General features: G+C 46.4%; 1 protein-coding gene across 1 annotated transcript in view; it reads left to right on the top strand.

Annotated features, from left to right (window-relative positions):
- The window catches only part of ABCA13 (ATP binding cassette subfamily A member 13), a 393,578-nt gene that overhangs the window by 366,584 nt on the left and 12,898 nt on the right, over window positions 1-14,096 (top strand). The gene's annotated exons all lie outside the window — the stretch shown is intronic.

Genomic DNA, 14,096 nt, shown 5'->3' with positions numbered 1-14,096 from the left:
GAGTAAGTCAGTTGGTACCATTTTCCCAACAGCATTTGCTTACTTTCTGTCTTTATGTCACATTTTGGTAATTCTTGCAGTATTTCAGACGTTCCACTAGCAAAAAGATTTTGAGTCACTGAAGGCTCAGATGATAGCATTTTTTTTAAGCAGCAATCTTTTTAAAATTAAGATATGTACATTTTTGAGCTTCCCTGGTGGCTCAGACAGTAAAGAGTCTGCCTGCAACACGGAAGACTCAGGTTCGACCCCTCAGTTTGGAAGATCCCCTGGAGAAGGAAATGGCAATCCACTCCAATATTCTTGCCGGGAAAATCCCATGAATGGAGGAGCCCAGCAGGCTACAGTCCATGGGGTCACAAAGAGTTGGACACGACCGAACGACTTCACATCACATGTACATTTCTAGACATAATGTTATTGTACACTTAATAGACTACGGTATAGCATAATTTTATATGCACTGAGAAATCCCCCAAATCATGTAACGCCCTTAATTGTGGTATTTGCTGGATTGTAGTGGCCTAAACCAAACCTGCAGTGTCTCCAAGGTCTGCCTGTCATTTCTTCTAAATGTGTTGTTTAATCTGTCCCTTTTGACCTAGAGTAATTTATCCATGTATGTTGATAAATCTCTTTTATTTATTCAATGTTTTTAAAGTTGGAATTCCCAAGCAGAGATTTGTAAAATTCGTAATATATTAGGTTGAAATAGTTTTATTCTATGGAGAAAATAACAATGAATACTTGGATTGAGACGCTGAGTTGGAAAGTAGGTAGCTGTTTTCCAGTGGCTCAGAGTTGGGGGACTGCTTGTCTGCCACGCTCACTCTCACTTCAGGTCAATCCCTCAGCAGATAGCCTGCTGGAAACTGCTCTCAGAATGTGCTTTGCTCACCTTTAATAAGGATCATCAAAAGAAAAATAAAATTTCACGCTCCCTCACCTGTATGAATGCCCACATGAAGTTTTACAGCCCTTGCCCGATTGCTGGGTGATGTATGTCTGAGTTTGGCTCCCTGCCTTTCAAGAGGTTTCCTGACCTCGCTGGAAGTGGCAGGGAGCAAGGTCCCTGGGAGGAGCATCCTCTTCCTGCTTTTGTCTGTGTGCTCTCACCTGCCGCTGGGTTTTAAGTCTGATAACATGTAATGTGTCGCTCAGATGGTAAAGAATCTGCCTGCAATGCAGGAGACCTGGGTTCGATCCCTGGATTGGGAAGATCCCCTGGAGAAGGAAATGGCAATCCACTCCAGTATTCTTGCCTGGAGAATCCCATGCACAGAGGAGCCTGGGGGGATACCGTTCACGGGGTCACTGAAAGTGAGACACCACTGAGCAACTAACACTTTCACTTTCAAGGTGTAACAGGATTGAGAACAGATTGTCAGTAAGTATGAATAGTATAATTTTGTTAAGAGAGATAGTTTGTGGGTGATTGACTGGAACCTTGAACTTAATACATTCAAAACATGATTTGTAAAGCTGGTATTTTCCTGTGACAAACTGAGTACATGTGTTTCCATAATATTGAGATAAAGAATACAGGGTTCATCATCGAATGGAGTGCCGGGCTTCTAAACCTGGTGGTCATCCATATGGTGCCTGCTTCTCTCCTCTGGGTGTTGGGGGGCATCAGGAGACAGCTCGGGGAAGATGGTGCCCCCCGGGCCTCAGAGCAATCATGTCATGTCTGAGCCTGGGGGCGAGACCGGGTCCAGGTCTTCCCTCTGCCTCCCTCCTTTCCATTGCCTCTTCTTGGGTGGTTTCCATGGACATGCCATTCTTGCTGCTCTGATTCCTTGTTTTTAAATTAATTTATTTTTTAATTGAAGGATAATTGCTTTATAGAATTTTGCTGTTTTCTGTCAAGCCTCAACATGAATCAGCCATAGGTATACATATATCCCTCGCTTTCGAAACTCCCTCCTGTCCTCTTCCCCATCCCACCACTCTGGATTGATACAGGGCCCCTGTTTGAGTTTCCTGAGCCATACAGCAAATTCCCGTTGGCCATCTAATTTACATGTAAGTTTGCGTGTAAATGTAAATGTTCATGTTATTCTGTCCATACGTCTCACCCTCTCCTTGCCTCTCTCCATGTCCGTAAGTCTTTTCTTTACGTCTGTTTGTCTATTGCTTCCCTGCAAATAAGTTCTTTGTTACCATCTTTCTAGATTCTGTATATATGCATTAGTATGCGATATTTATCTTTCTCTTTCTGACTTACTTCACTCTGTATAATAGGCTCTGAGTTAATCCACCTCATTATAACTGACTCAAATGCATTCCTTTTTATAGCTGAGAATTGTGTATATGGACCACAACTTTTTATCCATTTGTCTGCCGATGGACATCTAGGTTGCTTCCATGTTCTAGCTATTGTAAGTAGTGCTGCGGTGAACAATGGGATACATGTGTCTCTTTCAATTTTGGTTTCCTCAGGGTATATGCCTAGGAGTGGGATTACCGGGTCATATGGTAGTTTTATTCCTGGTTTTTTAAGGAATCTCCATACCATCTTCCATAGTGGCTGTATCAATTTATATTCCCACCAATGGTGCAAGAGGGTTCCCATTTCTCTGTACCCTCTCCAGCATTTATTGTTTGTAAACTTTTTGATGATGGCCATTCTGACTGGTGTGAGGTGATATCTCATTGTGGTTTTGATTTGCATTTCTCTAATAATGAGCGACGTTGAACATCTTTTCATGTGTTTGTTAGTCATCTGTATGTCTTCTTTGGAGAAATGTCTATTTAGGTCTTTTTCCCACTTTTTGATTGGGTTGTTTGTTTTCTTGGTATTGAGTTGTATGAGCTGTGTGTATATTTTGGAAATTAATCCTTTGTCAGTTGGTTCATTTGCTATTATTCTCTCCCATTCTGAGGGTTGTCTTTTCACCTTGCTTATAGTTTCCTTTACTGTGCAAAAGCTTTTAAGTTTAATCAGGTCATACTTATTTACTTTTCTGTTTATTTCCATTACTCTAGGAGGTGGGTCATAGAGGATATTGCTTTGATTTATGTCATCAAGCGTTCTGCCTATGTTTTCCTCTAAGAGTTATAGTTTCTGGTCTTACATTTAGGTCTTTAATCCATTTTGAGTTTATCTTTGGGTATGGTGTTAGGTCTGATTCCTTTCTTTTTAAAAGGATTTATTTACTTTTAATTGGAGGATAATTCCTGTACAATATTGTGTTGGTTTCTCCACCTTTGCTCATTTGAATTTCTTTCCTGGACCCAAAGGGGCAGATCCCAAGAGACCCCAATCAGAGAATGTTCCTCCAAAGGACAAGCCCTTCCCCAAGTCCTTTTTGAGCTTCACAGCCCAGCATCCTGCTGCATGCCCATCCTGCCACCTCCTCCATCCCTCCTGTTTCAAATGCATTCATCAAAATGTGAGTTGTCATGAGGCCCACAGACTAGGAGATGATTGGACCGAGGGCTTTGCTGCATCTCCTGGGCAGAGGTGTGCGGCTTGAACTCAGTGGGAGGTACCAGGTTGGCCCCATGGAGTCTCTCCCATTGGGTGCCCATCAGTCTGGGGAGTGGAGCTCATGGCATCTGTGGCATCCATAGGCCTGGTAGGTGGGCATCTCAGGAGAGGTGGCAACCATGGGTCCGGGAGAGGGGACTGCTCTGGTTGGGGGTCATAGAGAAGTCTCTGAGTACAGGTAAAAGTACCATGGGGAGACTGTTTAAAGGGCATTGGATTCTTGATTCCATAATAAACACATCTCTACAAATGATGTGAGAGCACTTAAGAGGGATGAATGTACGCCAGCTAAAGAATGCTTTGATTTAATGTTGAAATTAAAGGGAATCATTGGGCTGAGTGAAATCAGCCCTGGGAATAGCTGATTTTTAAATATTGGTGGGAAAAGACCCTGATGCTGGGAAAGATTGAGGGCAGGAGGAGAAGGGCATGACAGAGAATCAGATGGTTGGATGGCATCACTGACTCAATGGACATGAGTTTGAGCAAACTCGGAGATAGTGAAGGACAGGGAAGCCTGGCATGCTGCAGTCCATTGCGTTGCAAAGAGTCAAATACAGCTGAACAACTGAACAATAAATATGGCTGAACAACCACGGGCTTTCTGGCCTTACCCTGGGTTTTACAAGTGTGCATTCTTTTCCTTTTTGGGGTGGATCACTCTTTCAGTGGAGCCTGTCTTGTGTCTTGCTCAGCAGCACCCCCCGCCTGGGGATGACAGCACATCATGTCCCCAGACATGGCCGTGGTCGCGAAGCACCTTCTCACCTGCACTTTCCCCCATGTCTTCAGGCAGTCAGAGATGGCTGGACACGCGGGCAGAACTGAGGTTGGAACTCAGAGTCCCCAAGGCAGCTCAGGCCATAGCCCTGCCCTCTCCCTGACCTCCAAGGCGTGGCTCTGCGTCAGCTAGAGGAGAGGCCATGAGCAGGATGGGCTGGGAACAGGCCTGATGAGGGCCAGCTCTGCACACATTGAGGGATGGTTCTTCCTGTAGGCTGGTGCTCTGGGCCCTGGGTGATCTCATTTTGCAGAAGTTCCAGGATCTGAGTGAGAAGAGCATCTTCTCCTTCCAGCCTCAGTGTGGTCCAGCTCAGATGTGAGCAATGGTACCCGGGTGCCAGTGGGCCTGGAGGACACTGTGAAGATGGCAGGTTGGGGTCCCCCCCGTCTCTGAACACCCCTCCTCTTCCTGCCTCGCTGTCTCGCACTTGCTTGGACACCTTGCAGCCATGACTGCACCCCACCAAGCCGCCCGCACCGCCCTCCTTCCTGGCCGGCGCGTGGGGCCTCGGGCCTCTTTGAGGCTCAGCACTTCCCTGCCTGTGTCTTCGCAGCTACTGCCTGTCTCTTCTTTGGCAGGAGCTGCCTCCTCCCTGCCAGGAGATCTGTCTGTGCCAGACCCACCTGGTTCCAGTGAGAGCTGACGCTCCTGTGGACACTGCCTGGGTCCTTTGTCTGCCAGGATCGCCCTGGGCTCAGCATCCGCACCATCTCAGGGATGGAACCTGGGGGCAGGGAGAGCCAGTCCTGGACGCCTTGGTGCAGAACCACCTCAGAGATGTGCATGTGGTCCTGAAATGTTCAGGCTTTGATTCCCAGGAGTCCTCATGTTGCCAGACTCGAAATTCACTCCTTTATTAATAATTGGACATCATATTTTGTCTCAGGTTCCAGGCTTTCTTTTTATAACTTTTTAAGGTATCTTAAGTCATATTTCTAAACAACTAAACATTGTGTTTAACCTTAGAGCTGGCGTTCTAATTTGTTTTTAAATGTTCTTTGTGTTCACAAACAAAGAATGAATCAAGTTCAAGTCTGATCATTGCTAGGTTTCTGTTCCTGGGACTTTCCCAGGTTCTGGCTCTGCGGGTCCCGGCTTCAGCCAGCATCGCATCCTTAGCCTGCCTGCTGTGGAGACAGGAGGATTCGGCTAAAAGTGGGACTCGTGGGCTAGGAGGACACACAGGGTCTGCGATTGACTTTCTGAGGCGTGGTCTCTCGGGGAGGGTGGCACCCTGGCCCCGCCCCTGTCTCTACCCCATCCCTGTGCCTCCCCATACCCCATGCACCCCAGCCTCTGCTTCAGACTGGAGGTGTGTGTCCCTGCCCCCATCTAGCCACAGGTCTCTGAACTCCTCTCAGATCCCTCCTCAGTCTCGTCCGCACTCCCTGCCTCTCTGCACTCAGCCAGACCACCTCCCGGACATCATCCCTCCTCCTGCCAGCCTCCGGGGTTGGGGGAGGGGGTCCTGCTTGTGCTCAGTGGCTGTGGGGCTTGGACACCACTTTCCTTTGTCGCCTGTTTCCAATCAGAGCAGGAGAGTTCCTGGTGCCCCTGGAGGACCCCTTCAGACTCAAGAAACTTGGGAACATGTCCCTCATCTTTGGCCTTTTCCTTTTTAAAGTGAAAGTTGTTCAGTCATGTCCGGCTTTTGCCGGACATTCTCCAGGCCAGAATACTTGAGTGGGTAGCCATTCCCTTCTCCAGGGGATCTTCCCAACCCAGGAATCGAACTGGGGTCTCCTGCATCATTGCAGGAGGATTCCTTAACAGCTGAGCTACATGGGAAGCCTGTGGCTAAAGAAGTCGCCTTCTCTGAAATGTATAGAGCATGACAATAGCCCGCAGTCCCAGACCACCACTCCTCAGTGACCGGGCCCTTTCAGGGAGTCACGCCCATTGCCCTTTCTCACTTCCTCGCCTCTGGGTCAGCCCTTCTAAGTACCAAATTGCCTTTGTTCCCTGGTGGCCATTGATCACCTGTTTTCATCCCTGCTGGACTAAGCACTGTGTGTCGATCGTCTAGCTTGCTAGGTTGTAATACCCAGGGATGACACCTGTAGACTGCATTCCCGACGCTGGTCCTAAGTGTGTGTGCACGTGTGTGTGTTGGGGGGGTGGTGTGCGCCACTCAGTGGTGTTTGACTCTGCAATCCCATGAACTGTAGCTCACCAGGCTCCTCTGTTTATGGAATTCTCCAGGCAAGAATACTGCAGTGGATTGCTATTGCTTTCTTCAGGGGTTTTATGTGTATCAGGTAACTTATTCCTCGTGACCATGATGACCAACCCAGGAGCCACCTTTCTGTGCCTGTAAAAGCCTCTCTGCTTTTACAGGCACAGAAGGTAAGACTGGAACGTTTGGGAGTCTCTCTAGGTCACTGGTTAGTAGATGGAAGAGCTGGATTTGAGCCCAAGCACTGGGGCTGAGCCTTGTCCTGTGTCATGTGTTCTCAGGACTGTCCCCATCTAACAAGTACGGGGAGTGAGCCAGGGTGAGGTTGGGGCTCACCTGTGGTCTGTCTGACTGCTAAGTCCCCGGATGGTCAGCTTGCACCAGGCTGGCTTCCCGCTGGCTGCAACCTAGGGCTGCACAGATGAGAATCGATGCAGACTCTTGCTGGGTCTTCAGCCACACCAACCTTCCTCTTGGTGTGTTTCTGTGTGTCCTAATTGTCACTGAGAGTCTGACCCCTCACTTAACATGTAAGTTCTGATTTCCAGGTCTGAAAGATGCTTCAGTGGGGTCTCACTAAATATTTATTCAACATTCTTCTCTTCCTATGTTCCTATTTTTGAGGAAGAAAATTGCTTCTTTATCAAGTGTATTTCTTTTATCCATTTGATACTGACATGATCTCCTCCCCTTGAGACCTTCCTCTAGGGGTTTTCTCCTTCCTCTTCTGGATCTTTCTTTTTGTATCAGTTGTGAGATACATTTCTCTGTTAGTAACAGAACATCAGACACATTGATTGAAGAATATTTATTAGGCATCTTCATTTTCACATGTAGTAAAAACCCAGAAGCAACTGGTTATTGGCACTTGTTCACTTGACTTAGTCTTCACAATTTGCTTGGTCCCCAGAATAGCTGCTGTGGCTCCATCCTATCCATGTCCCAGACAAGAATCAAGAAGAAGGAGGGAAAGGCAAAAGGGGCGCATGCCACTGTCCTCTCTTCAAGCAGGCTTTTCCAGGTTGCAACCAGAGACTTGCACTTATGTGTTGTTGGTCACCCTGGCTAGTAGAAAGGCTAAGAAATATAGACCTGAGCTAGAGGCTTCCCCAATGAAATAAAGTTGATTTCTGTTATGAGGAAGTCAAGGGAGGCAGATGCTGGGTGGTTCTCTGCAGCTTCACATTCTGATAGGATTGTTTGCTCAGTTGAGAGTGGTTGTCAGTTTCAGTGGGCTGTGATCTGTGGCTTCCGGTTCAAGACTGATGTGTTACATGGAATATACATCCGTACATTGTGTGCACGTGTGTATGTCTGTATAAAGGAAAGCCGGAGGCAGTGGTGGATACCTGGTAACCAGGGATGACTAACACCAACCTCTGTGGGCGCTGGTGCCTCGTCCCAGGTAGTGAGGGATGTAGGTCGTAATGGAGCACATCCCGAGAGTCTGGGCAGCTGCCTTATCACCTGCAGGCTGTGGGCACATTCATGACCCACCAGGGAGGGACCCATAATAGCCATGCATCGCACTCTTGCTTTCCCTCCCTTGGGACTGGCTTAAGCGGGAGGGTTAAGTCTGAAGGTGAAAAGTGGCCCTCCCAGGAAGGAAAAATTAGTTACATTTCTGAAGCACAGAGTTTACGATTTGAAATCTGCTGGGCCAGTTTAAGTGGAGAGGGAAGATGGGGCTGTTTGTGTATACACAAAATAAAACTTTATGTGATTTAAAGAGACTACTTAAGATGATGAGAATTTTCATTTCCTTGAGTTGTCTGACATGCAAATTTTAGGAACTGAGAAAGAAAATGGAAGAAACTTCAAAGGATGTGCTCATTGGTCATTTATATCACTATTTTACTTAAAATATAAAGAATGTGAATGTCGCTCAGTCATGTCCAACTCTTTGCAACCCCATGGACTATACAGTCCATGGAATTCTCCAGGCCAGAATACTGGAGTGGGTAGCCTTTCCTTTCACCAGGGGATCTTCCCAACCCAAAGACTGAATCCAGGTCTCCTGTATTGCAGGCAGATTCTTTACCAACTGAGCCACAAGGGAAGCCTGAAATATAAAGAATAATCTGGAGTGTTTCTCCATCAGTTTTCTGCTAAGAGATAAGAGGAGGCACAACAATGTCTCAGTTCCCAAACTGTGACTTTCTGGCCATCTGCAAATTAATATATCTCCTATGTGACACCATATGCTTAAGCATGACAACTTCAGTCTATTACTTCTACAAAACATTACCACATACATAAAAGCCTAGACTAAGATTTTATCACCTGATAATAAACTGGCTCACTTAAAAATGAAATATCTGACAGTTCTGTGTGTTTATATGATCTTCACAAATGAGAAGGCACTTTGTACATGGGCTCATAGAATGACTTCTGCCGTTTCACGGAGCTTTTGAATCACGGGGGACCAAATTCTATTGGTCTGTGTTTTGCTTACTTAGAAACATTTCACCACTTCTAAAAACAATGAATTCATTCTCTTTACTAGAAATGGTTCTTTCGAGAGAAAGGACTGAGCTCTCCTCTGCATGTGTGCGCTTTACAGAGAGGCAAGTAGTTTGTTATCATGTTTGCTTTGAAGACACCGAGTTGCCTGAACACACTCAGTGTTGCTCCAGGGGTTTCTGATCTACGTGCTCCTCTCCCGCTGGACTTGGGCGATATCCCTGGTCTTGGACATTCAGCTCATGAGGGATGTCCTCCAAAGTGTCGCTTTACCAGAGGGAGCACCGTGCTTTGATTTTCTCATATTTTCCCTCGGAACAGTTGGACTGCTTCTTGCCTACAGTGAAGATGTGTAATGGAAGTGATGGGAGATTTTTTCCCTGGGTTCAGACTCACACCGTGATCCCTTTTCGTTCGTGCACATTTGATGAGGGCCTGTGTCAGGACCCCAACTTGAGCCTGGTCCCTTATGTCAGGAAGTCTGGTGTCAGATGGACACACATACAAAGAAATGTAAATGCAACACCGTGAAGTAATTTGTGAACAAAGTGCTGTATGATGCAACTGTTATTGGGTGTCTCTTTAGTCACAGGGTCTTTAGCTGGATAGATGCATAAGGTGCAGCCCAATGAAAGCTTACGTAAGATACCATAAGTGCTACTCATGGCAAGGCTTCGGAGGAGACAGCCCAGTGTTTTAGATGATGGATTGCCTGGGTGGCTTCCTGGAGAAGGAGGCATTTAAACCAGGTGTATTCCTGGGAGGTGAATCAACTGTGTGAGCCCTTCTGGTGGTGGGAGAGTCATGGAGATGAGTAACGCAAATCACATTTGAGAAGAGCTGGACTGTCACACAGGTGCAGGGTGAATAATGGGGGCATCCACTTGGAGACAGTGTTTTGGGTTAAACCAAGGGAGGTTTAAATTCTGGGGTGGAAAATTAGGGAACAAAGGGAAGCAATAAGAAACAGGAGCAGAAATGGCCAATTAAAAGGTGACTTTTGTTCTTTAGCTGGAAGTTGATTAAGATGAACAAGGCAGGTGGGAAAGAAAGCATTGGTGGGGAGGCTTGGCAGAAGAATACTAGAGCTTTACAGCCAGCTGATCTGAGGCAATAGGAGAGAAGGAGCTGTCATGTCACTAGCCTTGGGATCTGGGAGGTGGAAGATGGTGATGTCAGGGGAGAATCACGAAGTCAGGATGGGCTGAGAGGAAGGAGCTAGGAGTGTGTTCTCTGTGAGCCTGGGGGCTGCCCAGGGGTTCCTAAGGAAGAAAGGATGCTGTGTTCTGCCCGGGTGCTCTTAGTTGTGGCAGGAGACAGGGAGAGAAGCCTAAAGCTGATGGTGAGCGTCGACTCTCTCGGGAGACAGAGACAGGGAGTAGCTGGATTCATGCCACCTTTGTCACTTTTGTGAATTTGGATGTCATGGGTTGGGGCGCTCCTCCATGTGCTTTCCTTTACTGAAACACTCTTGAACTTGGGCCATTTGTCAAGTGCTTTTTGTGCATCATCTCATTTAATAGCCTAGATAGCTGTGATTTACCCCCTTCACCATAAAGCAGCTCAGACCTAAATAAGTTCAGCAGTTGGGTCAGAACACAGAGTTACAACTGAAAGAACCAGTTTCAGAACTCAATTGTCAACTCCTAAGGCGATGGCACCCCACTCCAGCACTCTTGCCTGGAAAATCCCATGGATGGAGGAGCCTGGTGGGCTGCAGTCCATGCGGTGGCTAGGAGTCGGACACGACTGAGCAACTTCACTTTCACTTTTCACTTTCACGCATTGGAGAAGGAAATGGCAACCCACTCCAGTGTTCTTGCCTGGAGAATCCAAGGGACGGGCGAGCCTGGTGGGTTGCCGTCTCTGGGGTCGCACAGAGTCGGACACGACTGACGCGACTTAGCAGCAGCAGCAGTAGCAGCAGAAGATCCTCATACTATGGCTGTCTCCCCAGCTCACCCTACCCCAAACTGATGACATGACAGAGCTCTGCTGCTGGGAGCTCTTGGGGGCGTTGGTCTGTGACGACAGCTGTGAGCTTCCTGTGTAGAACTTTCTTCTCTTGCTTCTGCGGAGGGAACAGACTCCCCTCGTTTTGAAACATGGGCTGACTCCTCTTTGAAAAGTAGTACGGCTGGATGAGATGCAGACATTACAGTCAGACTTGGAACATCACCTCCAGGGCTTTGAAAAAGTTATTCAACATTTCTGAAAGCTTGTTTTTTTCTCTTAATGGGGACAATCATACATATTTTGTGGTACTGTGGAAAGAAGTAGCTGGATTCAGCGAGCATATTTCTTATCTTGAGGGCTAGGACGAGACGTCCTCGTTCCCTGAGATGAAATTGTGGTTTATTTCCTCAGTTATTTTCCCAAAAGTTACTCTCAGTGGGGTCTCCTGTATGTAGTCCACCTATTCATAGAAGCATAAGAGTCCCTGGATGTTAGCTAGCAACATAGCCACTTGGAAATAAGAATGTACCTTTCCAGCTCTCACTATCTGTACATGTGGGCAAAGAGATTATAGAAGTGGTACTAGCAACTTCAAGGATATGAATTTGTAGGGAAAGGTGTGCTCTTTTTCTGCCTCTTCCTTCCTTCTGATGTGAATGCAGATGTGATGGTTAGAGATGAAGCAGCCATGTTGGACCGTGAGGCAACTTCAGCAATGGAGACCTGTGAGCAGAGCAGTATGACAGAATGGGCCAAAGAAAGGCCTTACCCTTTTGTGGTTGCCTGACCTCAGATTTTATACTTGCTAATATCCTGCTTCTCTGGGTTTTCTGCCACTCATTTATGAATCTAAACAGACTAGCACTCTCTGACATATAATGTTGACAAAACACATTAGTGGTTTTTACTATTTTCAGCTTCTTCCCGATAGAATGTAAATCCTTTGACAGTAGACCTTTGTTTTTATTACTATATCTCTGACATACGGGACAGTACATGACATATGCTCAGGGTACTTGTTGAACAAATAAATAGATGAGTGAATGAACGCAAACTCTGTAGTGCATGGGAGACCTTTGCTAAATGATATCTTCTCCCAGGTTGCTTTGATTGAACTTTAAAAGAGCAGTCAGATGAGACTGTGGGAGCATTTAGGCTCTGCTCAGCTTAATGAAGAATGACTAATAACAACAATCAACCCCTTTGATAAAGATTTCTATTCCGATCCCACTGATCTCTGGACGGGATGAAGCCTGCTTTCTCCCAGAACCTTCTGCATTGTTTATCCTTTGTTGGCTGCTTTTAGAAACAGGCTCTGTCTTACTCAGTGTCTCCATTAACAGGAACCATCAGGCGCGTGATGCAGGCCTATTGCTGCTCAGTCCTGGCAGTGTTTTCCTGTCACTTCCCTGCAGGGTAGCCAGACCCAGTACTGATATAGGCTGACCTGCCAAGAACTAATATGCACATAGACAGCAAAAATGTGCCACTCCAAAGCTCAGCAGGCACTGCAGGATGGTGAGTTCTGATTGCAAATACAGCTTAATGAGCCCAGGAAAACCCAGGCTAGCCAAAGAAATGGATTCCTCGTAGCCCAGGACTTTGGTTCCCTGGTGGCTCAGATGGTAAAGAATTTGCCTGCAGTGCGGGAGACCTGGGTTTGATCCCTGGGTTTGGAAGACCCTTGGGGGTGGGCATGGCAACCCACTCCAGTATTCTTGCCTGGAGAATCCCATGAAGAGAGGAGCCTGGCAGGTCACAGAGAGTCGGACATGACTGAGCGATGAAGCACAGCACAGTGAGGAGGTCAGCTCAGTGCGATAAACTGCAAACTAGGTCGAAACTATATTTCAGGTTTCAAATAATTCAGGATTAAAATTTGGGAAGTTTATTTACTCTGGGTTCAGTTAGCCTAAAATTTAGGTGTGGGTGTATATGTATCTCTGTGTGTATGTGTGTGTATGTGTTTCTGTGTGTGTGAGTGTACATATATGTGCGTGCATGTATGTTTGTGTGTATGTAAGTGTGTGTGTCGGTATATGTGTGTGCATTTGAAGAAAATGCATGCGGCTGCAATGCTTTAAAGGTTTCATAGTTGAGAAGCATTTTACAAATTTGATTTTGGGCTCTCTTTTATCAAAAGCATAAAAACACACTTTTGCATCCATGAGTTAGCTTTTGTTATAAACAGCCGCAAAGTGAAGTTTATGAGATGCAGTGGCTGATACGATTTTCATTCATCCTCCAGCAGCTGCAGATGGGCTGGTCCGGATGGTTCAAAGGGGCTGGCTCTGTCCCACCTTTAACTCATCCTCCTTCCAGAATCAGTGTCTGAGCATTTTCCAGACAGGAAAATGTCTAGAGAGCACAAGGACGATTCAAGCCTGAGGTCACATCGCTCCTGCAAACCATGTCACATGGCTGTTAAGAAAAAGAGCAGGAGAATAGTCTCACCTCTTAAGGCAAGAACTCAACAGGGTGATATGGCAAAGGGTGTCACGTTGGAGCCATGCTTCCCTGGTGGCTCAGATGGTAAAGAAACTGCCTGCAATGTGGGAGAGCCGGATTTGATCTCTGAGTTGGAAAGATCCCCTGGAGAAGGGAATGGCAGCCTGCTCCAGCATTCTTGCCTGAAGAATTCCATGGACAGAGGAACTTGATGGGCTACAGTCCATGGGGTCACAAAGAGTCGGACACAACCGAGTGACTAACACTTTTACAATCTATCATGGTCCCAACCACTTGTCATTGATTTTTTAAAACAGTGGCCATCCTTTCTTTGTCTTTTAACAGATTAATTGAAATATACTTTACATGTCATACAACTCTCTCGCTTAAAGTATATAATTCAGTGCTTTTTAGCATATTCACAATTATGTGCAACCTTCTCTGCAGCCAATTTTAGAGCATTTTCATCATCTCAAAAAGAAATCTTGTCCCTTTAGCTATCAATTTACTTTTCATTCTAGTTCTAACCTCCACTGATCTGTTTTCTGTCTCTATAAAGTTGTCTCTTATTGACCTAGAAATGGAATTCATAATATATGGTCTTCTCTGGGCTTCCCTGGTGGATCAGAGGTTTAAAGACGCCTGCAATGTGGGAGACCTGGGTTTGATCCCTGGGTCAGGAAGATCCCCTGGAGAAGGAAATGGCAACCCACTCCAATATTCTTGCCTGGAGAATCCCATGGATGGAGGAGCCTGGTGGGCTACAGTCCATGGGT

This window comes from Ovis aries, chromosome 4, assembly GCF_016772045.2.
Source record: "Ovis aries strain OAR_USU_Benz2616 breed Rambouillet chromosome 4, ARS-UI_Ramb_v3.0, whole genome shotgun sequence".
Taxonomy (NCBI): Eukaryota; Metazoa; Chordata; class Mammalia; order Artiodactyla; family Bovidae; genus Ovis; species Ovis aries.
The sequence above is the reverse complement of the archived record's forward strand: the minus strand, read 5'-3'. Positions and strand labels throughout refer to the sequence as shown.